Raw genomic sequence first — 26,301 nt, forward strand, 5'->3', positions numbered from 1 at the left:
TTTCTTTCTTTCCTTTCTTTCTTTTTTTCTTTCTTTCTTTCTTTCTTTCTTTCTTTCTTTCTTTCTTTCTTTCTTTCTTTCTTGCTCTCTTTCTGTCTTTCTTTCTTTCTCTCTTTCTGTCTTTCTTCCTTTCTTTCTCTCTTTCTTTCTTCCTTTCTTCCATTTAATGGACAACCTGGATCAGTGTTGAGAGACTCATTGCCAGAAGGCTTGCCAATGGATAAAATCACAACATAACAGAATTTCTGTGTAACCCTCTTCTGCAGTCATGTTGGCAGAGTAGTGGAATGATAAACAGAATGTGGTAAGAAACAGAATTTTGTTACACCATCTACAAACATTAGTAGTGTTACTCATATTGTATGATCTTTGTTAAATGACCAATTGATTGATATAATCATGGGGAAACTGAACTTTATTCATGTATGCAATCTTGCTATAAATAAAACCAGAAGGTATACAGAAGTCATCATTAAGTGTAAAGATAGTTTTCAGGCAACTTGAACTTAGAGGTAGGAAAATTTGGGTTTAAATTCTGCATCAATCACTTTACTAGCAGTATGTCACTGGGTAAGTCACTTACCCTCTGTATGTCTCAGTTTACTCAACTGTAAAGTAAGGGAATTGGATTCAATGATCACTATGATATCTTCTAGCTCTAAACCTATGTAACTATGATTCTTCTCAGAGAATGTAATAAAGGAGTTTTTGCAGATGTTTTTTTCATCATAGTCCAAAGGCAAAACAAATATTTCATAGGCTGCTTGGCTGTCTTACTTTGGAATATTCGTGAGTGCAAGCCAACTAATTACCCTAAAGATAAAGGCAGCTTTTGCATCAATAACTTAACTACAGGATTAAGTAGAAAAGTAATAGGAAGAAGCTAACAATGTCCTCTCTCCTAAGTCAACTTGTGTTTTCATAGTATCATCAAAGTTCAAGTGAGCACAATGGAGGACCACAAAAATGAAAAACGTGTTTGGAGATTAAAAGTGAAATCATCCACAAGCTTTTGGACTCTTCAGGACCCTGTGGATAGTGAATGTTTTCTTTTAGAAGAATACTTCATGGTTTTACAGATGACAAACACCAAATACCATCATTTGTATATAAATTTGATGAAATAGATTGATGCAACAATCATTTGAAAGATCATCCCCTGGTTGAATTTAAAGTTAAAGCGGACATCACATTCAAAGAAAGAATTAAGATGAAAAGAAGGCATTGACTATGATTACATTAAATCCAAACCAACCCGTTTAAACAAGTCATCAATTCTAAAGCACAGGAATTGTACCAACATAAGGATGTTGATCACATTATAATTTTTAGGACAGTTAAATTGTGGTAAAATAGCACTATTTTGATGGCCTAAGTTGGTGAGAAACCATCCCAGTTGTGACATGATTTCATTTGATACTGTCAGTCTTGATGGCTTATGGAAAGTTATGTCAAAATTTGGTTGCTCAGAGAAGTTCATCAGTATTATATGCCAACTTCATGATGGCAAGCTGGCATAGGTTCTGGATAATGGATGATGCTCTTGTGATTTCCCAGTCACCAATGAACTGAAACAAGGCTCTATGCTTGCTCCTGTGCTTTTTAGCATGAAGTTTTCAGCCATGTTGTCAAATGCCTTCAATGAGGACAAACATGGCATCAAAGTCAGCTACTGCACTGATGGTAAATATTCAATCTGAAAAGGCTACAAGCCAAGACCAAAGTGGAGGGAGTGTTGGTGCATGACTTTTTGTTCACAGATGACTGTACACATTGCCAGAGCTGGCTCAGTGTTTAGGAGACTCTGAAGGAAAGTGTAGTAGAGAAGAGATATTAGACTTACTACCAAACTGAAGGTCAACAGAGCAGCTGTGCTAACCTGATTGTTGTATGCCTGTGAAACCTGGATAGTATATCAGCACCATGCCAGTAAACTGAATTGCTTGCATTTGAATTGTCTTAGGAAGATTCTGAAGATCACCTGACAAGATAAGGTACCAGACACTGAGGTCCTTTCTCTAACTAAACTGCCAAGCATTCAAAGTCGACTACAGAGAGTGAAACTCCAATGGGCTAGCCATATTATTCATATGCCAAAAGTATACTTGCTTAAAAGACTTTTATTTTACAGAGAACTCACATAGGGCAAGTACTCACACAGTGCTCAGAAGAAGCAATAAAAAGACACTCTCAAGGTCTCTCTTAAAAATTTTGGAATTGAGGCAGAGCCAAGATGGTGGAGTGAAAGCAGTGACTTGCTTGAGTTCTCCCCCAAACCTATAAAAATGGCTCTAAACATATTCTAAAGCAGCAGAACCCCCCAAAAAAAGACAGAGTGAAACAAATTTACAGCCCAAGAGAACCTGGATGGTTGATCAGAAAGCTATCTCATTCCAGGCTGGGAGAGGAATGCAGTTCCGTGTGGGTGCACAGGCTGCAGCGAACATGGAGCAGGCTTCAGGGGACTGAATTACAGGCAACTGTGGCATTTTACAGACCTCTCAACCCATGAAAACCAAAGACGACTTAGAAGGTCAGTGGGAAGTCTGTTTCTGAAGTGAGAGAGAAGCTAGGCCTCAGTCTCAGTGTCTGAGGGAGTGCAGCCCCAGGGCAGTGGCTGCTTACTGAGCTTCTGGCCCACAGACTGAGGGGTAATCAGGTGGCTGGTCAGAGGAGGATTGGAAGGATCTCTTTGCCAGTGCTGAGGCAGGAATCTCTTGCTTTGCCCATTCTTGGATCTGGGTCACAGTTTTGAGGGGTGGTCTTGGGGTGAGGAGGGGCACTGGCAAGGTGGAGCTTGTAGTGGCTGTATAGAGAAAATCCCCCTTACAGTTCCAAGACAGACAAGAGTGCTTGTGGTCACTCATAGACCAGAGCACAGGCCAGGAAAAGAGTAAACAACTCACTCCTTATCATACGACCTTGGAAGAACTGAAAATTTACAGGTCCCTAGAAGTATCTTTGAAAACAGCTGTAAAAAACCCCAAAGCTTGGGACAGTATGTTCTTCACACTGGAAGCAGACCTCTACCTTAATAAAGAGTTTATAACTGAAGTAATTGGCTAGAATCATGAGCAAACCTCGTGAGAAGTGTCAGACCATAGAATCTTTTTTTGGTAACAGAAAAGGTCAAAACATACAACCAGAAGAAGACAACAAAGTCAAAGCTCCTACACACAGAGCCTCCAAGAAAAATATGAATCAGTCCCAAGCCTTGGAAAAGCTCAAGAAGGGGTTAGAGAAGCAAGGAAGAGAAGTAGAGGAAAAACTGGGAAGAGAAATGAGAGTGATGCAAGAAAAGCATGAAAGACAAGTCAACAGCTTGCTAAAGGAGACCAAAAAAAATACTGAAGAAAATAACCTTAAAAATAGCTTAACCCAAATGGCAAAAGAGGTCCAAAAAGCCAATGAGGAGAAGAATGCCCTAAAAAGAAAAATTGGCCAAATGGAAAAGGAAGTCCAAAAGCTTATTGAAGAAAATACTTCCTTAAAAATTAGAATAGAGCAACTGGAAGCTAGTGACTTTATGAGAAATGAAGACACTGTGAAACAAATCCAAAAGAATGAAAAATTAGAAAACAAGGTGAAATATCTCATTGGAAAAACTACTGACCTGGAAAATAGATCCAGGAGAGAGAATTTAAGAATTATTGGACTATCTGAAAGCAATATCAAAAAAGGAGCCTTTCATCATCTTTCAAGAAATTATCAAGGAAAACTGCCCTGATATTTTAGAACCAGAGGGCAAAATAGAAATGGAAAGAATCCACCAACTTCCTCCTGAAAGAGATCCCCAAAGGAAAACTCCTAGGAATATTGTAGCCAAATTCCAGAGTTCCCAGGTCAAAGAGAAAATACTTCAAGCAGCCAGAAAGAAAGAATTCAAGTACTGTGGAAACACAATCAGGATACACAAGATTTAGCAGCTTCTACATTAAGGGACCAGGGCATGGAATATAATATTCTGGAGGGTAAAGGAGATAGGATAACAACCAAGAATCACCTATCCAGCAAAACTGAGTATAATCCTTCAGGGGGAAAAATTACCATTCAGTGAAATAGAGGACTTTCAAGCATTCTTGATGAAAAGAGTAGAGCTGAATAGAAAATTTGACTTTCAAATACAAGATTCAAGTGGAACATGAAGATGTAAACAAGAAAGGGAAATCATAAAAGACTTATTAAGGTTGAACTGTTTACATTCCTGCATGGAAAAATGGTATTTGTAACTCATGAGACCTTTGTCAGTATTAGCGTAGTTGGAGGGAAAAAATTATATGTATATATAGATATAGATATAGATAGATAGATAGATAGATAGATAGATAGATAGATAGATAGATAGATAGATAGAGGACACAGAGTGAGTTGAATATGAAAAGGTCATATATGGAGAATAAAATTAAGGGGTGAGAGAGGATTATATTGGGAGAAGGAGAAAGTGAGAGGTAGAATGGGGTAAATTACTCACAAAAAAACAGAAAAGAAAAGGCTCTTACAGTGGAGGGAAAACAGGGGAAGGTGAGAAGGAATGATTGAATCTTATTCTCATAGGATTTGGCTTAAGGAGAGAATAACATACACATTCAATTGGATATGGAAATCTGTCTTACCCTACAGGAAAATAGGGGGAGAAGGGGACAAGAGAGCAGGGGGGTGATAGAGAGGAGGGCAGATTGGGAAAGGGGGTAATCAGAAGCAAACATTTCTGGGGAGGGACAGGGTCAAAAGAAAGAATAGAATAAATGGGGGGCAGTATAGGATTAAGGGAAATAGAGTTAGTTTTTCACAACATGACTACCATGGAAGTGTTTTGCAAAACTGCACATGTACAACCTATATTTGAGTTACTTACCTTTTCAGTGAGAGTGGGTGGGGAGGGAGGAAGGGAGAAAATTTGCAACCCAAAGTTTTAAAAAAAAACATGTTTAAAAAAAAGTTTTCACATGCAACTGGAAAATTTAAAAAAAATATTGATGTTTAAAAAAAAAGAATTTTGGAATGGATTGAGTGACATGGAAGACACTGGTACAGGACCACCCAGCATGGCATCATGCCCTCATCAGAGAAGGTGCTGTGCTCTATGAGCACAGCAGAATTGAAGTAGCTCAAAAGAAACATGAGAGGCACAAATTTAGAGAATGCACCCCAAATGTTCACATGAAGTATTTGTGCCTAACCTGTGGTAGAGTGTTCCCAGCTCATATTGGTCTGATCATCCACAGTCAGACACACTGTAACTTGACTCTAACATAGTGAAGTCATTTTTGTCTTCTTCAAGAATCATGGACAACTACCAACCAACCAGATTTGGTAGCAAATGCAATCCTGTTATAGGATACAAGTTTCTTTACAGAGTTCCCCAATGGAAGAGGTTTGTGGGAGGAAGAGAACAGAAAAGAACAAGCCTTTATATACTCCTACTATGTACCAAGCACTATGTTATGCTCTTTATAAATATTTGTCTCATTTGACCTTTATGACAACTTTGTGAGGTAGGTGCTGTTATCACCTCCATTTTACAATTGAGGAAACTTAGGGCAACAGAGCTAAAATGACTTGCCTAGGGTCACACAACTAGCAAAATCTAAAGCTGGATTTGAATTTAGGTCTTTCTGACTCCAGGCTCAACACTCTAATCCACCTAGTTGCTTTGAAGGTTAGAACCATTGCTTCATGATACAGCAAAGAGCATCTCAGGAGAAAACCCACCTGAAGAAACATTGGTACAAAATCCAGGTAAACCAGATTTCAAGACAATTATAGGCAGAAGTGATAGGACCATAGCAAATCTAGGTTAAATAGAACAGATCTCCTGAATTTGTAAAGATATAATCTCACTGTAAATATTAATGGAAACACCACATTTGACTTCAACCTTCCCAGTACCCATGCACTACATAAAGTCTGCTTAACTGATACTTGTTGATTGATCCTTACAGTGGAAATGGGGAGAGAATGTGCACAAAATAGCTATGGACAGAGGACCTTCAAAGTGAGTATAACCTTGTGAGGAGGGGAAGCACAGGCAGTTGGGTGGTATCAAAACACATTTCATGTAGAAGGTAGAACTTTAGCAAAGTCTGAAAATAACACTAGGAATTCCAAGAGGTGGACCCTGAGGAAGCAGGGCACCCTAGACATGCAAGGTGGCCAGGGCAGAAGGGAGATGGAGTGTCATGTGTGAGGAAGAACATGAAGTTTCTACCTATAAATGTGTTTAAGAATTTCCCATTTCATTATTCCAGACTTACTAATAAACAAATCAGTCCAGTGCTTGGTTATAGAAAACAACCATTTACTTTACATTTATGTGCACAGGCAGTCTTCCAGGCATATCTCTACTGACTTTCCTGTCAGACAACCCCTTTTGAATGTAAAAGGAAAACAAACAACTTAACAAGTTCATGTTTTATTTTGAAAACAGAGTTTCCCCTCTTCTGGGTGTTTCATGATAGTTTTGGACGCCATTAATAATACAAGATGGGATAACTGTAACATTAACTTGTCAGACTGAGTTCTTAAGAATGCTCCCTTTCTGTGAGATATTGAAATACTGAGCATACCCCACAAGCAGCAATGATGGATTGTGTCCCCTGCATCCTTCCAGCAAATGAGACCTTTTATATACTATGGTACTGATTAATGGTGCCTTCTACCTCTGTTTTCCTGGCATGCTTTATACTTTATTACATCTGGCCTTTTCAGTATTGGATATATTGAATTAACTCTCCCAATTCCTAAAATAATATGAAGTTAGACACTTGCAGAAGCTGCCTTAACTCCTTCAGGGCTCAGTGTTCTACAGTCCCCTAATCACCACATCTCCAATCCCAGCAGTTTCTTGGACATGTCAGTTAAGCTAGTCATTTGCTAGGAAATGCTAGTTAGACTACTCAGTCAAGAAAAAAGGCCAATGAATTCTGGGAACAGTGAAGGGAGGAGGACATTTGGAAATGAAGGATAGGTAAAGGTTAGAAGCAATTTGGGTAGCTAAGTCCTTTCATGTAGATGAGAGAAGGTGGTGCTTTTGCAACTCCTTCCTTTTTACAATTCTAATAATTTAATTCCACAAGCATTTAAACACTTTCTTTTTCATTATATATATATATGTAATATTTATTCTATACCTGTAGTATTACAAACATTTATTGTTTTTCCAATTAATTTATTTATTTTTAGTTTTCAACATTCACTTCCATAAGATTTTGAGTTCCAAATTTTCTCCCCATCTCTCCCCTCCCCCACTCCAAGATGGCATGCAATTTGATATAGGCTCTACACATTCATTCACATTGAACTTATTTTCACATTAGTCATATTGTAAATAAGAATTAGAACCAATGGAAGAAACCATGAGAAAAAAGAAATAGACAAAAAAAGAGAGAGATAGCAAATAATATGCTTTGATCTGCATTCAGACACCATAAGTTTTTTTTTTTCTGGATATGGACAGCATTTTCCAATGAGTCATTTGGAGTCTTAATCCTTGCACTGCTAAGAAGAGATAAGTCTATCAAAGTTAGTGATTACACATTCAAATATTGTGGAGTGGTAGTCAAGATCACATAAAATTTAACGTTTACCACATTAAAAAAGCAGAGGGCTTGGAATATATTATTCCAGAAGACAAAATACCTGGGATAACAACCAAGAATAACCTACCCAGTTAAACTGACTATAATCCATCAAGAGGAAAAATGGATATTTAATGAAATAGAGGATTTTCAAGAATTCCTAGTGAAAAGACCAGGCATGGATAGAAAATTTGACTTTCAAATATAAGACTCAAGACAAACATAAAAAAGTAAACGTGACTGAGAAATAAGGTACACCATGGTTAAACTGTTTACCTTTCTATATAGAAAGATGATACATATAAATTTTAAGAATTTTATCATTATTTGGGAAGTTAGAAGAATTCTACATAGAACGAATGTGGAGGAGTGAGTCAATTATGGTGAGATGATGTAAAAAAGGGATAGTTAAGAAAGAGGGAAGCCCTGGGAGAATGGAAAAAGAAAGAAAGAGTGGAGAAAAGCATCTCACGTAAAAGAGGCATGCAAGGAAGAGGAGCTTTTACAGTGGAAGGGAAAATAGAGAGGGGGGAGGTACACAATGCTTGAATCTAACACACCTATTTTTTTTCAAGACGGAATACATATGTACGCACACGTATGGATGTATACATATACATATGTGTATATATGTATATACATATATATACATATACATGTGTGTATATATATGTATATACATATACATATGTATATACATATATATACACACATGTATATGTATATATATGTATAGGTATAGGTATATACACTCAGTTAATGATAGAAATCTATCTTTTCTATCTTACTCAAAAGGGAAGTAAGAGGGGAAGGGGATAGAAGAAAGGGGATGTGATAAAAGGGAAGATTAATAAAAGAAGGCAGTGGTCAGAAGCAAAACAGACTTTAAAGAAGGGATAGGATAAAAAGAGTAAGGATATATAGAAGAAAACAGGATGGAAGGAAATGTACAGCTAGTAATCATATGGTGAATTTGAATGGGATGAACTCATCTGTGAAATGGAAGCAGATAGCAGAATAGATTAGAAACCAGACTCCAATAATACGTTGTTTACAAGAAACACACTTGAAATAAAGAGACAAACCGAGTTAAAATAAGGAGCTGGAGCAGAATTTATTATGCTTCAGTGGAAGTTAAAAAAGGCAGGGATTACAATCATGACTCCAGACAAAGCAAAAGTAAAAATAGACCTAACCAAAAATGATAAGCAGGGAAAATAAATCTTGCTAAATGGAACCATAGATAATGAAGTAATGTCAATACTAAATATATATGTACCAAATGACATTACATCCAAAGTTTTAAAGGAAAAGTTAAATGAATTGTAGGAGGAAATAGACAGTAAAACTATACTAGTGTTGACTTCAGGGTCTCCTGTCAGGGCTAAATAAATATAACTGTAAAACAAATAAGAAAGAAGTTACAAATAGAATATTAGAAAAGTTAGATATGATAGACCTCTGGAGAAAACTGAATGAGAATAGACATAAGTACTGTATACCTTGTCTCAGTTGTAAATGGCATCTTCAAAAAAATTGACTATGTATTAGGGCATAAAGATCTAACAATTAAATGCAGAAAAACAGAAATATTAAATACACCTTTTAGACCTCAAAGCAATAAAAATTACATTCAGTAAAGGACCATGGAAGAACAGATGAAAAGTTAATTGAAAACTAAGAATGAGTGGGTCAAAGAACCAAGAGAATGACAACAATCAAACAATATACAGCATAAAAATATGTGAGATGAATCCAAAGCAGTACTTAAGGGAAAATTTATATCTCTAAATGCATACATAAAAGAGAGAAACAGCAGTTCAATGAATTAGGCACACAACTAAAACAAACAAACAAACAAACAAACAAACAAACTAGACAAAGAACAAATTGAAAATCCCCAGTTAAGCACCAAATTGAAAATCCTAAAAATCAGAGGAGAGATTAATAAAACTGAAAATTAAAAAAAAAGATTCATCTAATGAATAAAACTAGGAGCTGTCTTTATATGAAAGACACTAAAATCAATAAACCATTGGTTAATTTGATTAAAAAAAAAAGAAAGAAGAGAACAAACCACCAGTATCAAAAATCAAAAAGGTGAATTTATTTCCAATAAAGATGAAATTAATGCAAGTATTAGAAGTTATTTTGCCAAATTTTATGTGAAAAGTGAAATGGATAAATATTTATGAAAATATAAATTGCCTGGATTAACAGAGAAAGAAATAGATTACTTAGATAACCCCATCTTAGAAAAAATAATTGAACAAGCCATCAAAAAACTCCTTAAGAAAAAAGTTCCCAAGGCCAGATGAATTCACAAGTGAATTCTACAAAACATTTGAGGAACAATTAATCCCAATACTATATTAACTATTTGAAAAAGAAATAGATAAAAAAGGAGTCCCACCAAATTCTTTTTATGACACAAATATTATTTTGATATCTAAACCAGAAAAAGCAAAATCAGAGAAAGCTATAGATGAATTTCTTTAATTGGTGGGGAAAAAATTAAGTACAACACTACCAGGGAGGTTAAAAACGATATATCACAAAGATCACACATTGTAACTGGGTGGGATTTATAACAGAAATGCAAGGCTGGTTCAAAATTTGGAAAACTATAAGCATATTTGACTACATCAATAACAAAAAACAAAACAAAAATCAATCAATTATATCAACTAATGCAGAAAAAGCCTTTGACAAAACACAACTCCCAATTCTGAATGCAAATACCAGAAAACATAGGAATAAATGGAGTTTTTCCTTAAAATGCTAAGTAGTATATATCTAAAACCAAGAGTAAGAATTGTCTGTAAAAAGAATAACCTTAGAGCCTTCCCAATAAAAGCAGAGGTGAAGTAAGAATGTCCTTTACTACCATTATTATACAATATTGTGCTAAAAATGATAAGATATATCAAAATAAAGTCAAAATGAATAAACAAAAATGATAAGTAATATCTATCTAAAACCATCAGCAAACAGTATCCATAATAGAAGCCTTCTCAATAAAATCAAGGGTGAAGCAAAGATGTCCATTATCACCAGTATTATTCAATATTGTACTAGAAATGTTCGCTATAGCAATAGGAGAAAAAAAAATTGAAGCAGTTAGAATAGGCAATGAGGAAACAAAGCCATCACTTTTTGGAGAAGATATGATGGTATACTTAGAGAATCCAAAAGAATCAACTGAAAAAAACCTAGTTGAAATAATTAACAACTTTAACAAAGTTGCAGGATACAAAATAAAACCACATATATCATCAGCATTTCTGTATATTACCAACAAAGTCTAGCACCAAGAAAAAGAAAGAGAAACTCCATTTAAATAGCTGTAGACACTATAAAATACTTGGGAATCTACCTGCCAAGAGAAACTCAGGAACGATATAAACACAATTACAAAACTCTTTTGACACAAATAAAATCAGACCTAAACAATTGGAAAAAAATATGAATTGCTCATGGGTAAGCTGAGTCAATATAATAACAATGACAACTTTAACTAAATTAATCTATGTATTCAGTGCAATACCAATCAAACTGCCAAAAATTATTTCATAGGCATAGAAAAAATAATAAAACTCATCCAGAAAAACCAAAAGGTCAAGAATATCAAGGAATGAATAAAAAGAAATGTGAAAGAAGATGGCTTAGGCATACCAGATCTCAGATGGTGTTATGAAGTTGTAATTATCAAAACAATCTGGCACTGGCTAAGAAATGGAATGGTGGATCAGTGGAAGAGAGTAGGTACACAGTACATTGGAGTGAATGACCATAGTAGACTAGCATTTCATAAATCCAAAGATCCAAGCTTTTGGGATGCAAACTCACTATTTGACAAAAACTGCTGGGAAAACTGAATAAGGGTATTAAAAAAACAAGGTATAGACCAACATCACACATATATCAAGATAAGGTCCAAATTGGTACATAATTTAGACATAAAGGGTGACACCAGTGGAACATGGAATAATTTAGATCTATGGATAAGGGAAAAATTTGGGACTGAACAAGATATAAAGATAATTACAAAATGCAAAATGGATAATTTTGATTATACAAAAATTAAAAAAGTTTTTGTGCAAACAAAACTGATGTAACCAAAATTAGAGGGAAACAGAAAACTGGAGGAAATTTTTATTTTGATATCTCTGATAAAGCCCTCATTTCTCAGATATATAGAGAATTGAGTAAAACTTATAAGAATATAATAATTCTCCAATTAATAAATGGTCAAAAGATATGAACAGAAAGTTTTCAGAGAAAGAAATCAAAGCTATTTATAGTCATATAAATGTTTTAAATCACTATTTATTAGACAAATGCAAATTAAAACAACCCTAAGATATTACCTCACACCCATCAGATTGATAATATGACAAAAAAGAAAAATGATAAATATTGGAGAGGATGTGTGAAAATTGGGACACCAATCCACTGTTGATGGAGTTGTGAACTGATCCAACCATTCCAAAGAGCAATTTGGAACTATCCTCCAAGGGCTATGAAACTGTACTTACCCTTTCATCTAGCAACAACAACTACTAGGTCTGTATCCCAAAGAGATTTAAAAAAAAGAAAAGAACCTCTTTGGGCAAAAAATATTTATAGCAGCTCTTTTTGTGGTGGCTAAGAATTAGAAATTGAGGGAATGCCCGTCAATTGGGGAATGGCTGAATAAGTTGTGATATATGATTATAATGGAATAACATTACGCTATAAGAAATGACAATTAGGATAATTTCAAAAAAAAACTTGGAAAGATTTATATGGGGGAGAATTCTGGGAAAATGGTGGAGTAGGTTAGAAAACTTTCTGCTTTCCAAATTTCCTCCACACACACACAAAAAGACAGGATATTGTCTCAGGAGCAGCAGAAATAAAAAAAAAAAAAGTAGGTGTAAAGTAATTGTTCTAAGGCAACTTGAGAACATCCCAGGAAAGACTGATTTCCAGGAGTGGAAGTTTGGCCTGAGTAAACTGCAAAGATCTCCAGGGTAAGTCTGCAGAGTCAACAAACAACAAGCCCTGGAGGCAGCTGGGTTGGGAAATAGCCTCAGCCTTAGAAACTTTCACTCTTGAATTGTGTCGGGTTCTGAAGGCTGAGTAGGAGAAGATTGAAGGACCATTGCAAAGGGACACCAAGCATAGCTGTCCTGGTCAGACACATCATAGAATGTGTTTTCTGGGAGAAGGAGGTACCACACACCTAGTGAATGCAGTAGTAGAGGGGCAGGGACCCTGCTCGCTGTGGGCCCATGTGGGACAACAATGTCCGTGGTTTCAGTTCCAGGGCAGAGAGGACAGCTGTAGTCTGCAGCCACCTGAGGTAACACTTGGAGCAAGATCATTTGTGGGACAGTGTGGCTGGTGGCCTCATGGCTAACCATGGCTTAGGAGTAGAGAGGTTTGTTCTCTAAAACAGAACTTATAAAATAACAGTAAGAAGGATCCAAGGCTGGGGGTGTCATTTCTCATACTTTGGGACTAGAATTTGATTATACTAACAGCTCCAAAAAATAGAATAAGATAAAATAAAAAATAGTGAGCAAAGGAGAAAGAACCCAACCATTGACAGCTGCTATGGAGAAAGAGAAGATCTAGGTTCATATTCGTAGGAAGGTAATGGAGCTAAAAAAGCCACCCCCTTTTCACTGAGAAACATCAAATAATCTCAATCATGAAAAGAGTTCTTGGAAGAATTTAAGAAGTACTTAAAAAAATCAAATGACAAAGATCAAAGAAAAAATAGAAAACAAATAAGAGCTGTTGAAGGAAATCAGGAAAATTATGAAAAGAAAGTCAACCAACTTGAAACAGAGAATCAAAAACTTGAGGAGGAAAATAATTCCTAGAAAACTAGAATTTGACAAAGAGTAGCCAATGATGTTCTAAGATACCAGGAAATAAGACGACAAAAACAAAAGAATGAAAAAATAGAAGAAAATATGAAACACCTCATCATAAAAAAGATCTGAAGAACAGATTGAGGAGAAATGACATAAGAATAGATGGACTACCTTAAATCACAATAAATAAAAGAATCTTGATACAGTATTAAAAGAAATTATCAAGAAAAATTGCCCTGACATTCTATAACAAGAAAGCAAAACAGAAATAGAAAAAAATCCACTGACCACTACCTGAAAGAGATACCAGGAGGAAAATGTACAAGAATATCATAGCCAAGTTTCAAAGTTCCCAAGTTAAGAATAAAATATTGCAAGCAACAAGAAAAAAAAATTTAAATAACATGGATCTACAATAGGGATTACACAAGACCTAGAAGCTACTACATTGAATGAGCATAGGTGTTAGAATACTATATTTCATAGAGCAAAATAGCTGGGCTTATAACCAAGGTAATTGAACCAACAAAGTTGAGTGTAATCCTGAATGAAAAAAAAGACATTTAATGAACTGAAAGATTATCAAGGATTTGTGACAAAAACAGCAGAACTTAAGGGAAAATTCTACATATGAGATCCTGGAGAAATACAAGGTAAACATTAAGGATCACTTATAAGGCACTCATGATCAAATGTATGTGAAAATATTAGCAGAACTTTTATGACTGTCATTATTTGGCTAGTTTGAAAGAAAGGCTTGGCTTGAGCTGAGTATGATCGGGTGATTCTTTAAAAAGAAAAGAAAAACTGTGTAGAGAGAGATAAAAAAGGAGTAATTATACAAATGAAGCATAAAAGAAAGAATTGCTACAGAAGAAGCTAGTAATAGGAGGGTGGGTAGTACTGGATCCTTACTCCTATCAGAAATTAGTTAAATGTGTGTGTGTGTGTGTGTGTGTGTGTGTATGTGTGTGTGTGCATGTGTGTGTGTGTGTGCATGTGCTTGTGTGTATGTATGTATGTGTGTGTATATATATGTCTTCTAAGGTCAGAAAGAAATAAGAGGGCAAGGAGAGAGGGTGGGGGAGAGAATAAGGGAGGGGCTTTTAGAAGGGTGGGTAGGTTAAGGAATATGAAGGTAAGGTACTGTGTAGAAGCAAAGCAGAGGAGTGAGGAAGGATAGGGTAAATAGGGTGAGAAGGATAGTGAGGAAAAATAGGGAGGATGAAAATACAGAACAACTAATTATAGCTTAGAATGTGAATGGGATGAATTTACTGCAAAACAGAAATGGATAGCAAATTAAAAATTTGAATTCAATATGTTGCTTCCAGAAAACAACAAAAATGAGAGATTCACACAAAGATAAAATAAAGGGCAAGAGTAGAATTTACTATGTAAAAAAAAAAGCGGGGGTAGTAATCATGATTTCAGACAAAGTTAAAGCTAAAACAGATTTAATAAGAAGAGAAAAAATAGGGAAACTACACTATGTGTCAGCAATATTATTTAAAGTGTTTTAGACCAATTTAAGTCATTAGACAGTATAAAATACCTGAAAGTATACTTGCCAAGAAAGACACAAGAACTCTATAAGCATAAACATAAAACACTTTTTATACAAATAAAGTCAGATGTAGACAATTGGAGTAATATTTATCATTCGTGGGAAGGTAAAGTCAATATAATTAAAATGACAATTTTACCTATTTATTCAATGTCATTCCAATTAAATTACTAAAAAAAACCTTACTGACAGAAAAAATAATAAAGTTCATCTGGAAGGACAAAAGGTTAGGAATTTCATGGAAACTGGGAGGGAGGGAAGATTTAAATAAGGCAGATTCAGCAATATCTGACCTCATACTATATTATAAAATGAGAGTATTATTGAAGCATAAAATGGATTTTTTTATTATCTTAAATTAAAATTTTCTAGTGTAAATAAAACAAATGTAGCCAGGAATAAAGGGAATGCAGAAAATTGAGGGGAAAAAGCTTTCACAGACAATTTCTCAGATAGGGATATGATTGTATTAGAATATTGCTGTGGTGGATGGATGGAAAGGATGAATTGGCTCATTTAGAAAAACATGGAAAGACTTGAACTTAGGAAGAAAAATGCTATCCACCTTTAGGGAAATAGATGACAAGTGTAAATAAGCATACTATGGTTTTACATCCATGTGTATGAGTGTATATGTGTATATATGTGTGTGTTTATAGATATGTATTTATCTATCTCTCTCTGTATATATATGCATGCTTAATTGTAGCCTTCTTTGGGATGGAGGCAGGGGAAAAATAAAGTAAAAAGTTCGTAGCAGAGAACAAAAAAAAAAACCCTACAAGGAAACAAGAATAAAAGCAGGGTAGTTTTGAAAACAATGTCTAGTACTTATCATATATGTTTTCTTGAAATGGAAATTTATTGTTTTATTTTGAATCCTCTCTTATTTTCTGCTGTGTACATGGCAATATTCTTTTTTCTTTTCTCATTTTGTATTTAAGTTTAAAATGAATAAATTTTAAAAATAGACTTAAATGAACTTATGCAAAGTGAAGTGAGTAGAACCAGGAGGACATTGTACACAGTGACAGCAATATTGTATGATGAAGAACTGTGAATAACTTAGCTATTCTCAGCAATACAATGATCCAAGACAATCATGCTTGATGATGAAAAGTGCTGTCTGCCTCCAGGGAAAGAACTGATGTCAACCTAATACAGAATGAAGCATACTATTACTATCTTTGTTTCTTTCTTTCTTTCTTTCTTTCTTTCTTTCTTTCTTTCTTTCTTTCTTTCTTTCTTTCTTTCTTTCTTTCTTTCTTTCTTTCTTTCTTTCCTTCCTTCTTTCCTTGTTAAGTCCTCTAAAAATAACTAATACAGAAATATTTTACATGATTGTACATATATAACTTATATCAGATTGCTTATCATCTTAAGGAGAGAATAAAAGAGGGAGGGAGGGATAGAATTTGGAACTTTAAAAAATGAATGTTAAAATAGTTTTTTAACAGGTAATTGGGGAAAATTATTAAAATAAATTCCAGTTATTATTATAAAAATAGATAAGTGATTTAGACATAAAGGGTGATACCATAAGTAAATTAGGGGAACATGGCAAAATGTACCTGTCAGATCTGTGGCTAAGGTAAGAGTTTATGACCAAACAAGAGGTAGAGGATCAAAGGAAGTAAAATAGATAATTTTTATTACAGGAAATTCAAAAGCTTTTGCACAAACAAAATGATGCCTCCCTAAATTAGAAGGACAACAGGTAAATGGGGAAAATTTTTACAAGTTTCTCTGATAAAGGATTCATTTCTCAAATATATAAGGAACTGAGATAAATTTATAAAAATAAGAGCCATTCCCCAGTTGATAAATCGTCAAAGGATATTAACAAGCAGTTTTTAGAAGAAGAAATCAAATTAACTAATAGTCACATAAAAAAATCACCAAATCACTGCTGATTAGAGTAATGCAAATTAAAACAACTCTGAAATACCACTTCATGTCAGATTGGCTAACATGACAGAAAAGGAAAAAGACAAATGCTGGAGAGGATGTGGAAAAACTGGGACAGGAATACACTGTTGTTGGGCTTATAAAATAGTCCAACCATTCTTGAGAACAATTTGGAACAATGCCCCCAAAAGTACAAATCTGTGCATAGCCTTTGACCCAGTATTACCACTATTAGGTTCGCATCTCGAAGAGATAAAAGAAAAGGAAAAAGAACTTATTTGTACAAAAATATTTATACTAGCTCCTTTTTGTGTTGATGATTTGGAAATTGATGGAATGCTTATTAATTGGGGAATAGCTGACCAAGTTGTGGTATATGACTGTAATGGAATGCTATCATTCTCTAAGAAATGACAAGTAGTTTCATAAAAATCTGGGAAGCCACTTAAAGTGAAGTGAGCAGAACCGGGAGAACATGGCACAGAACAACAGCAATATTGTAATGATGATCATCTGAGAATGACTTATTTACCTTGATTAAGGCAATGATCTAAGACAATTCCAAAGGACTCATCATGACAAAAGCTATTCAACTCCAGAGAAAGAACTGATGAACTCTAAATGCAGACAAAGCATACTTTTTTGCTTTATTTTTATCCTTTTTTGTCTGTTTTCTTTTGCAACATGGCTATTATGGAAATATGTTTTACATGACTTCCCATGTATAATCAATATCAAATTGCTTGGTTTCTCAACAGGAGGAGAGTGGGAAGGAGACAGAAAATATGTAGCTATTTTAAAAATGAATGTTAATTTTTTTTACATGTAATTGAGAAATATTTAATGAAATAAATAAAATTTTTTTAAAAAATTACCAAAATACTAAGTTCATTATTTTTTCCAATTTCAAAAACACTTTGTAGATGTTGTGTAGATACAATTTTCCCCAAATATCAGAACATAGGGTACCCCTTCAATACCCTACAGAATAGGGTTAGAGACTCTTATGCTTCATTCTAAGGAAATCCAACATTAAAAAATCCAGCCTTAAAAAACAAAAAACAAATAGGAAGGTGACTTCTTTTTAAAACAAAGTATTTTTTATTTGAGTGAAAGGATTTTGTGAAATATTTAGGACTCCTAATTTATTTGTGTGTTTTCAATTATTTGACAACTCAGGAGGATATGGAAATGTCGCATTGTGTTAGAAGTATTTTCACTTGAAAATCAACAAAAGGTTCATTCATTTATACATTCAACAGCTTTTCCTAAATACCTCCTATGTGTGAAGTACCATACTAGAGACTGGGGAAAATAGAAAGATAATTCATACATGGTACATGCCTTCATGAAACTCATGAGTCTAGTGATAAGGAATAATGGAAGGCATAACACACATTCAAAGATATGAGTACATAACATAACAGGGATTGAGGCTGCCCTGTGATTTTTGGAAGAAGGGACTCCTAAGAGAGGGAATGATCATTATGGAGGTCGTCACCTTCTCTGTAATTTATAGTCTTAAAGAGTTTCCTTCGAGCATTGAGGGATTAACTGACCTTATCCAGGGCCACATAGTGAGGACGTCTTGGAGGTGGGATTTAAATTCAAGTCCTCTTGTCTTTGGGACAAAATAGAGAAGAATAGAATCAAGGTCTCAAGTGTTTTGCCAAAGAACCAAAGAAACAACAGTTTTTTTGTTTAATTGGGAGAGGTGAGGGAGAGCTACCTACAGTAGATGACATGTGAGTTTGGCCTTGAAAATTGGATGTGACTTCAAAAGATAAAAATGGATGCCAATTGGGGTGGACTAGGGAGCCATTTATAGAAAATGACAAGGGGAATGATGCAGTGATTAGAAAGTAGAAGAAATTGAATACTGAACTCCTTTAAAGGTTAATACACATGAACAATTTAGTGGTAAAATAGGATTCATCACCTACACAGACATTAACATTCAGCTTTTTTGAGGTACAACTTAATTGTATGGAAGTATATATTTGCATATATGAACATTATTACTAGTTGTTTTCCAATGTATTCCTCAACTGGTATTTTCTTTTTACTGGATATCAATGATCCTTCAAATTGTCCCCTGATCACTCAAATTGATATTGATTATCCTGCTTTGAGGTTCCACCCAACCCCATCAATTCACAGGTGTTGTTGCTGTTGTTTATCCTTCATTCTTAAAGAGGACCAATGACATCAGGAGGGAGATGTCTTGACTTGTAAGTGAATTGAATTTAATAGAGGTAGGGCTGTGCAAAGTTATCAGCCTCACTCTCTCCTCCAGGTTCTTTGGAATCCAGTGGCGAGACATAGGTTAGAACAACTGGTGATGGCCCAAGAAGTAATGGGAGACCCCGGCCTTTTTAAGCTAAGTTCTTTTCCCAGGTTTCAGTTTTTCTGAGGCAACACCCATTTACTGATTAAAGGCTAGGTAAGAATTGAGGCAAAAGATGGCTTAGTTTGACTTCACAAAAGAATCGATTTGGAAGGGAAGACCTTCAGAGTTTCTGGCCAGACTAAGAAAAAATACTATTTCCACTCACTCTGAGCCAGCAAAACCCAAACAAGGAACAAATGAGGCTTGAGCTGGACCTATTATTGACCAGTCAGTCAGAGCCAGAGTGATTTGGGTTTAAAGGCATAGTCAAGTAGCTCTATTTCAGCCTCTATGCATTTTGTCAAGCCTGGTTCACCAGAGCTATATTTCAAGAAATCATAAGTGAAAACTACATGAGACAAAAGAGTTAATTGTCCCAGATTTTTTAAACAATGATAGAATAAATATGGAAGAAAAACAAATCTAGTCCCCAAAACCCAAGATATCTTGTGAAGTATGTCACCAAAATTTGTATTCCTTTGGTCAGAGCACACACATGTAAGGGCGTACTCCCCACATAGACAGAGGGAGAGGAGAAGCAAGGAGTAAGAGGAAGAGAAGGGAGCGATGGAGGGAGGGAGGAAATAGCAACATTGCCCAACGGGAACTGGCCTGTCCGGTCCCCAGAGGGGGCAGCTGCTGCTACACACAGATTGGAGCTCTTCCTTCATTCTTGAAGAGGACTAATGACAACAGCAGTGAGATGTCTTGACTTTTAAATGAATTGGATTTGAGTGAGTCAGGGCTCTGCAAAGTCATCGGCCGCACTCTCTCCTCCAGGGCCATCTGAGTCCACTGGCAAGACACAGGGCCAATTGACAGCTAAAAATCTGCCAAAATAGAGAGTCCCAGAAAAAGTGTGCAGGGCACTGTGTCCTTGCAGAATTTGGTATTATATTCCCCCTAAGTTTCAAAGTCAAATTCTCACATACCACCTTTCCAAGTGATTGTTGAGCTAAGAAACTGGATTTTAAATATTTTCCCTGGCTCATATAATTGAACAGTTATTTGTCTGGGAAAATCAACTGCTGCATTTTTTTCATTTATATTCAAATATATTGGGAGTTGTATTTGGCTTTAGAATATATTACTTTATAGGCTCAGAGAATGATTTCACAGTTTCTTTGGCCTTCAGTTACAGAGTATTCATCTAACAAAGACTTGGAATAACTTCCCCAAGTCAGGAGGCTGGCAAAAAATATCACTAGGTAAGTGGCTGCTCCCTGTCCTTACATCTTCAGCACTCAGCATGGGGCACAGTAGGCACTAAAGAAGGGCTTGTGATTGAGCGATCCTTTCTTACTCACATTTTGAAAAGCCAACTCTCCTTCCACATAATCTGTTCTTAAATACTTGACTTTAATCACATACTTACCTTATTCTATGTTATGTTTTTATGTTATTAGGGAGAGAAAATACAAGCATCTTTTCTACTGTGTAAATTAACAAGCTGAAAATTCACAGCAATGGACTCTCTCCTATTTTCTTCACCTTTTAATTGAATGTTCTGTGCAGCTGCCTCAATTTGCCATATTATGTTTTCAAAGATTCTCTCCCACTAAGACCCAACACAGATTTAAATGGAAGCAAAAGAAATAAAAGCCTGGGCATATTGCTTGCCCTGATTCTAGACTTGAGACCAGCATTTATTTTCCTACTCAAGCTTTTGCCCATTTTTATTGATTGACTTTTGGCACACACTTTATTTCATGAAATACCCTTGACGAACATGCCGGAGAGTTGTTAGTTAACAAATAATTTACTGACTTTCCTAACCACTGAGGAACTAGAGAAAATAAATAAGCAACAGAGTACCAGCCCTTGAAGTAGCAGTCTAGTTGGGCAGGCAAAGCCTAGCAGGTGATACATCAAGGAATACAAAGTGAGAGCATACACATTGGCTATGTAAGAATGAAGATGAATAGGAGAGTGATCTGGATGAAGTGGAGTCAATCAAAGAAGACTCCCAGATGAGATTTCAATGAGATCTTGACAGAGGTGATGGATGAATATTGGTTAAGAGGAGAGATGAGGGCATTCTAGGGAGAGGCAGTAATATGAGCACAAGAACACAGGAGATATCTATTTTGTGATAAAGAGTGAGGCAGACTGGCCTCTTTTGAGCAAAGGGATTGAGTTAGAGGATAATGAGACTTAAGTTTATAGAAGTATTAATTCAATTCAACATTAATTAAATACCTAATGAACACAAGGCATTCTACTAGTTATTGGGGATAAAATGTAAGTTTGACATCACTTTGCTTTTGATGAATATGAAAAATAATCAGGAGGAAGGGAATAGATATGTGTGCAAATAACTGTAAGACAAAGGAGAATGTCATAAGCATTAAGAGAGAGATCCACGCAGAAAGGAATGACAAATGTAATGATTGGAAGGCATTAAGGAGCTACCAGCATCCTAGACAACAAAAAATGTTGTTCTGGTTTTGAAAAAAAAAAAGGGAGCTGGTAAGCTTGACTTTGAGTCCTGTCAAAATTCTAGAATATATTTATAAAGGGGTTTTAGACACTTAGAAATGGAATAACATTATCAAGAACAGTTTGTGCCAAACTAAATTCATTTCCTTTTTTTTGTGTGTGGCAGGACTAGACTGGTACATTGGAGGATGTGACAAATCTAAAGTAATAATAACAGTAATAATAGATTTATGCAATGATTCTAGATTTATAAAACATTTTAATAGAAAGAACCTTGTGTGGCAGGTAGTTTAAATATTATTATGGCTATTTTATAGAAGAAACAGGTTCTGAAAGATTAAATTCCTTATGTAGGATAAAGAAATCTTTATGGATGTGACTGAGCCTAGACAATTGGAAGGTTAAATGTATTTTTATTGGTCAAGGGATGACGCCAACTTAAAGATCAACTGTTGGAATGCTCAGGGATTTTCCCTCAATGCTATTCTATTCAACATTTTTATCAATGACTTTTCTGTAGGCAGATGGAATGCTTATCAAATTTTCAGATGACACTAAATTGTAAGGGCTAACCAATACATTGGGTGACAGAATGAAGATCCTAAAGACCTTTACAGTTTAGACCATGGGCCAAGAATAGGAGTCTATATTTAGTGCTGAAAGATACCTCAGAAGCCCTGTGTTCCAATTACCTAATTTTACAGAGGAGGAAACTGAAGCCCAGTGAGGTAGAAAAAGTTGTGAAGTCACACAGGAATAAACATCAAAAGTAGAGTATGAACCTAGTTCCCCAAACCTTATAAATTGTATTCTTTCCATGAAATTCAGTGGACACGGATAAAAAATCTATACTTAATTTAAAAAAAATACTTCAAAAATTCCAAGTAAAGGAGTTATGGTTAAAAAATAATTCATCTGAAGAAATTTAGAGCCTCTGGTATTCTGGAAGCTTAACATGTATCAGTAGTGCAATATGGAAGTGAAATGAGCTAGTGAGATCCTAGGTGACATGTAGCATTTTGTACAGAATATGGGAGATGATCATACACTATGTCTTCTGCCCTGTTCAGGGATATTTGGAGTATTGTATTCAGTTCTACTACTTGGTACTGTTTACAAACTGGATGGCATCCAGAGGAGAGCAACTAGGATGGTAAAAGGTTGTGAGATTTTTCCATAAGATCATTGGAGGGAACTGGGAATGGTTAGCCTAGAGAAGAGAAATCACAAGAAGAACATGAAAGCTGTCTTCATAAATTTAAATTTGTTCTTTTGGGCGCTACAGAGCACCACCAAGAACAGCGGTGGCTGTGTCAGAAAAGCAGATTTGGGATCAAATAAAAAAAGTGTCTTAATGAAAATTATCCCAAATTGGAATGGGCTGCCGCAACAGGTAAATAAGTGTCCCTCCCCTCCTCCCCATTAGAGGTCTGTAAGAGCCAGGACATTGTTCAGAGTGGCCATCTATTCTCTCTCCAATCTACTTGACTTGGCCAGCACCTGCCCATGTGATAAACACCCTCCCGTGCATCTGCCGTCCCTGACCTTCAGTGGGGGGGCTGTATCAGTTGTGTGGTCACCCAAGCATTTTCACCATTGTTCTTCCCTTTGTCCCTACATGACCACCTGCATCATTCTTTGTCCTCTACTGTAGAACACTTCTATTGTTCAACAGCTCAACAATTCGTTGTCAGAGGCAGCCTTGGGAGCTGGGCAATTTCTACCTTTATTTTCAAGGCCGCCTCATCATCAATGAGCATTAGGTGATTATGGCTGAAATTAAGGCAGGCCACCAATATTTCAAATACTGAAGAATTTATTTTATTTTATTCTGCAATTAACCATAATTTGTCATCTCTTACTCTCAGTTCTATTCAACCTAAAAAACCTGCTTCTTTCTTTCCTTTTTTTTTTTTTTTGGAGACTAGGTCTACCTATCTCATCCAGGCTGGCAGTGTTGCATCCACTCATTTGTTGTTCTCATTCCTGTTCAGTCATTTTAGTCAAGTCTGACTCTTAATGACCTCATTTAGGTTTTCCTCACAAGGATATTGGCATCGTTTGCCATTTCCTTCTCTAGCTCATTTTCCAAAGGAAGAACTGAGGCAGACAGGGTGAAGTGACTTGCCCACATAGCTAGTATGTACCTGAGGCCACATTTGAACTCAGAAAGAAGAAACTCAGGCCACTCACAGGTCAATTCTAATACTGATTATACAGAATCTTTAACCTGCTCTGGTTTTCAAATGTCAGCTGATCCATTACTCCTTAAGCAGTCTGATCACTCTCTGCTCTGAGAGTCAGACTTAGCTTGGAAACTCAATTAGCATTAGCCCTACAGTACCTCAGAACCCCCAGGTTCAAGAGATCCACCCCCTTCAGCCTCCCAGGTAGCAGGGACTACAGGAATGCACAACATGTCCTGACACAGAACCCTTTAAACATATACATTATAGTATAGTCAAAGAATAAATTCCAAGTCCATGTCCATAAATGTAAATCTTAATTTACATATTGAATCTATCACCTTTGTCAAGAAGTGGGTAATATACTTCATTAGGTGATCATTGCTTTGATCAGAGCTCTCAAGTCTTTTAAATTGATCTGTCTTCATAACATAATTTTATTTGTATAAATTATCCTCCTTTTCAATAAACTATAAACTTAAGTAAACCATTTGTTAGATAGATAAAGTCCATACATTTTATCCTTGTGGCAATATAAGGCACTGGAGAATTTAGTATTAATTCAAACTTTGTGTAAATGTTGAATAATTCAAAAAAAATATTCTTGTGTAGATTTTTGAGTACAGGAAATCCAGATATATGGGATAACAATAGAAAATTATGATCAAATTTAGACAGATTTGATTCGCTAAAACACATCATTGTAATGACCACCTGTAACTTCTGAGGACCAGTGATGAAACATACTCTCCTTCTGTCAAGTAAGTGATGGATTCAACGTGCAGAGAGAACTATTTTTTTTGAAACAGCCAAAGACAGAATCTTTTTTTTTTTGCTTGACTATGCATATTAGTTACAAAAGTCTTATTTTTCTTTCTTTTTTTTCATGAGGGTGGTGGTGGAATGAGCGGAGAGAAAATAATTCTTAATCAATTGAAAAAATGAATCTGTACTTTAAAAAAAGAAGTGGTATTTTATGAGCCTGCTTAGCTATCCCTGGCAATATTGTGTTTTTTGATTGACTTCTTGTTAATGCAAGCACATCTCTCCCTTTAACCTGCATTTCCATTAAACTTCAAGGACTCTGGAAGAGTGAGGCCAACAACTTTGTGCAACTCTGCCTCATTTAAATCCGAATCATGAGGAAGTCAAGCCATCACCCAGTCATAATGTCATTAGTCTTCTTTGGAAACAATGAATCATCACCATCATCATCATCATCATCAATAACAACAGCAACTTCAAACTATTAGATGCAGACAAGGAGTCAAGAATGGGTCATGTGATTGGAAAGAGGTGGAGGCTTTCTGCCATGAGCTAGTTCAGACTTTCATTCAAAACCGTCAGAAAAATACAGAGCTCAGAATGCATAAGATATTGGTGAGGGACAGCTGTATTACAAAGGAGGATGAATGCATAAGATCTAAGAAGACTTGGCACAGTCGGAAGGACGTTAGGTTGCACAAGACTTTTGCTGTCACTTTAGCTTTTTCCTTCCTGGTGTTCCCTAATAGAATATAAGCTCCGTGAGGGTAGGGGATGTCCTAGGTTTTTGTTTGTTTCTTTAGCATGTAGCACATTGTCTGACATATAGCGGGCACTTAATAAATGCTTCCCGATTGCTGGATTGACTGGTGGCCTTGAGAAAGGAAACACCTCCATCTCTCTCATCTGGTGAGCAGAGGAGGACAAGTACTTCTTTCTTTTTGGTTGAGTGGGTAGCCTTGTGTCAAGGTATATGCAGTGGGAACAGATTCATCATCTAATTTGATTCTCTTTCGAAAATGCTTCCCCTCCTCACCCCATAACCTCAAAATCTTTTCATCAGTGGATAATAGAACACTTAGCAGACTTAGCAACACTGAATAAACACATAATTTATGTGAGAAAGAAAATTAATAAGTATTAGTAAGTGTATGGAAATTTCTGGCCTAGTAACAAATGTGCAAATCTATCAAAAATCATAACTTTTAACATTAGCATTAAAGACCCAAGACAGATGCCTTCCTGAAGCAAAAATGAACTACCAAGGGACTCATAAGGCCCCCAGAAAAAAGGGCCCTATTGATGCCTGCTATTTCACCTGATGGAGGTAGAGTGGCTTCCTCTGTGGCATTAATTCCAGTCTGCTCCTTCTGGTTTAGCCAGGCTGTGCCAGATCTCTAGTTAGCCTCCTTCTTGGGGTTATTGATACATGCTTCTTATCTTCCCTTGAAGAGAATTCTAAAATCCAAGACAGATCTAAGAGTCAATGAAAATGTTCCTGCTTTTTTGGGAAGAAGTCAATATTGTATCAAAGAATAATAAATTTAGAGAAAGAAGGGATCTTAGATGTCACTGAGTCTAACCTTCTGATAGAAGAATGGAG

This window comes from Phascolarctos cinereus, unplaced genomic scaffold (genome assembly GCF_003287225.1).
Source record: "Phascolarctos cinereus isolate Bilbo 61053 unplaced genomic scaffold, phaCin_HiC Scaffold_7;HRSCAF=346, whole genome shotgun sequence".
NCBI classification, from domain to species: Eukaryota; Metazoa; Chordata; class Mammalia; order Diprotodontia; family Phascolarctidae; genus Phascolarctos; species Phascolarctos cinereus.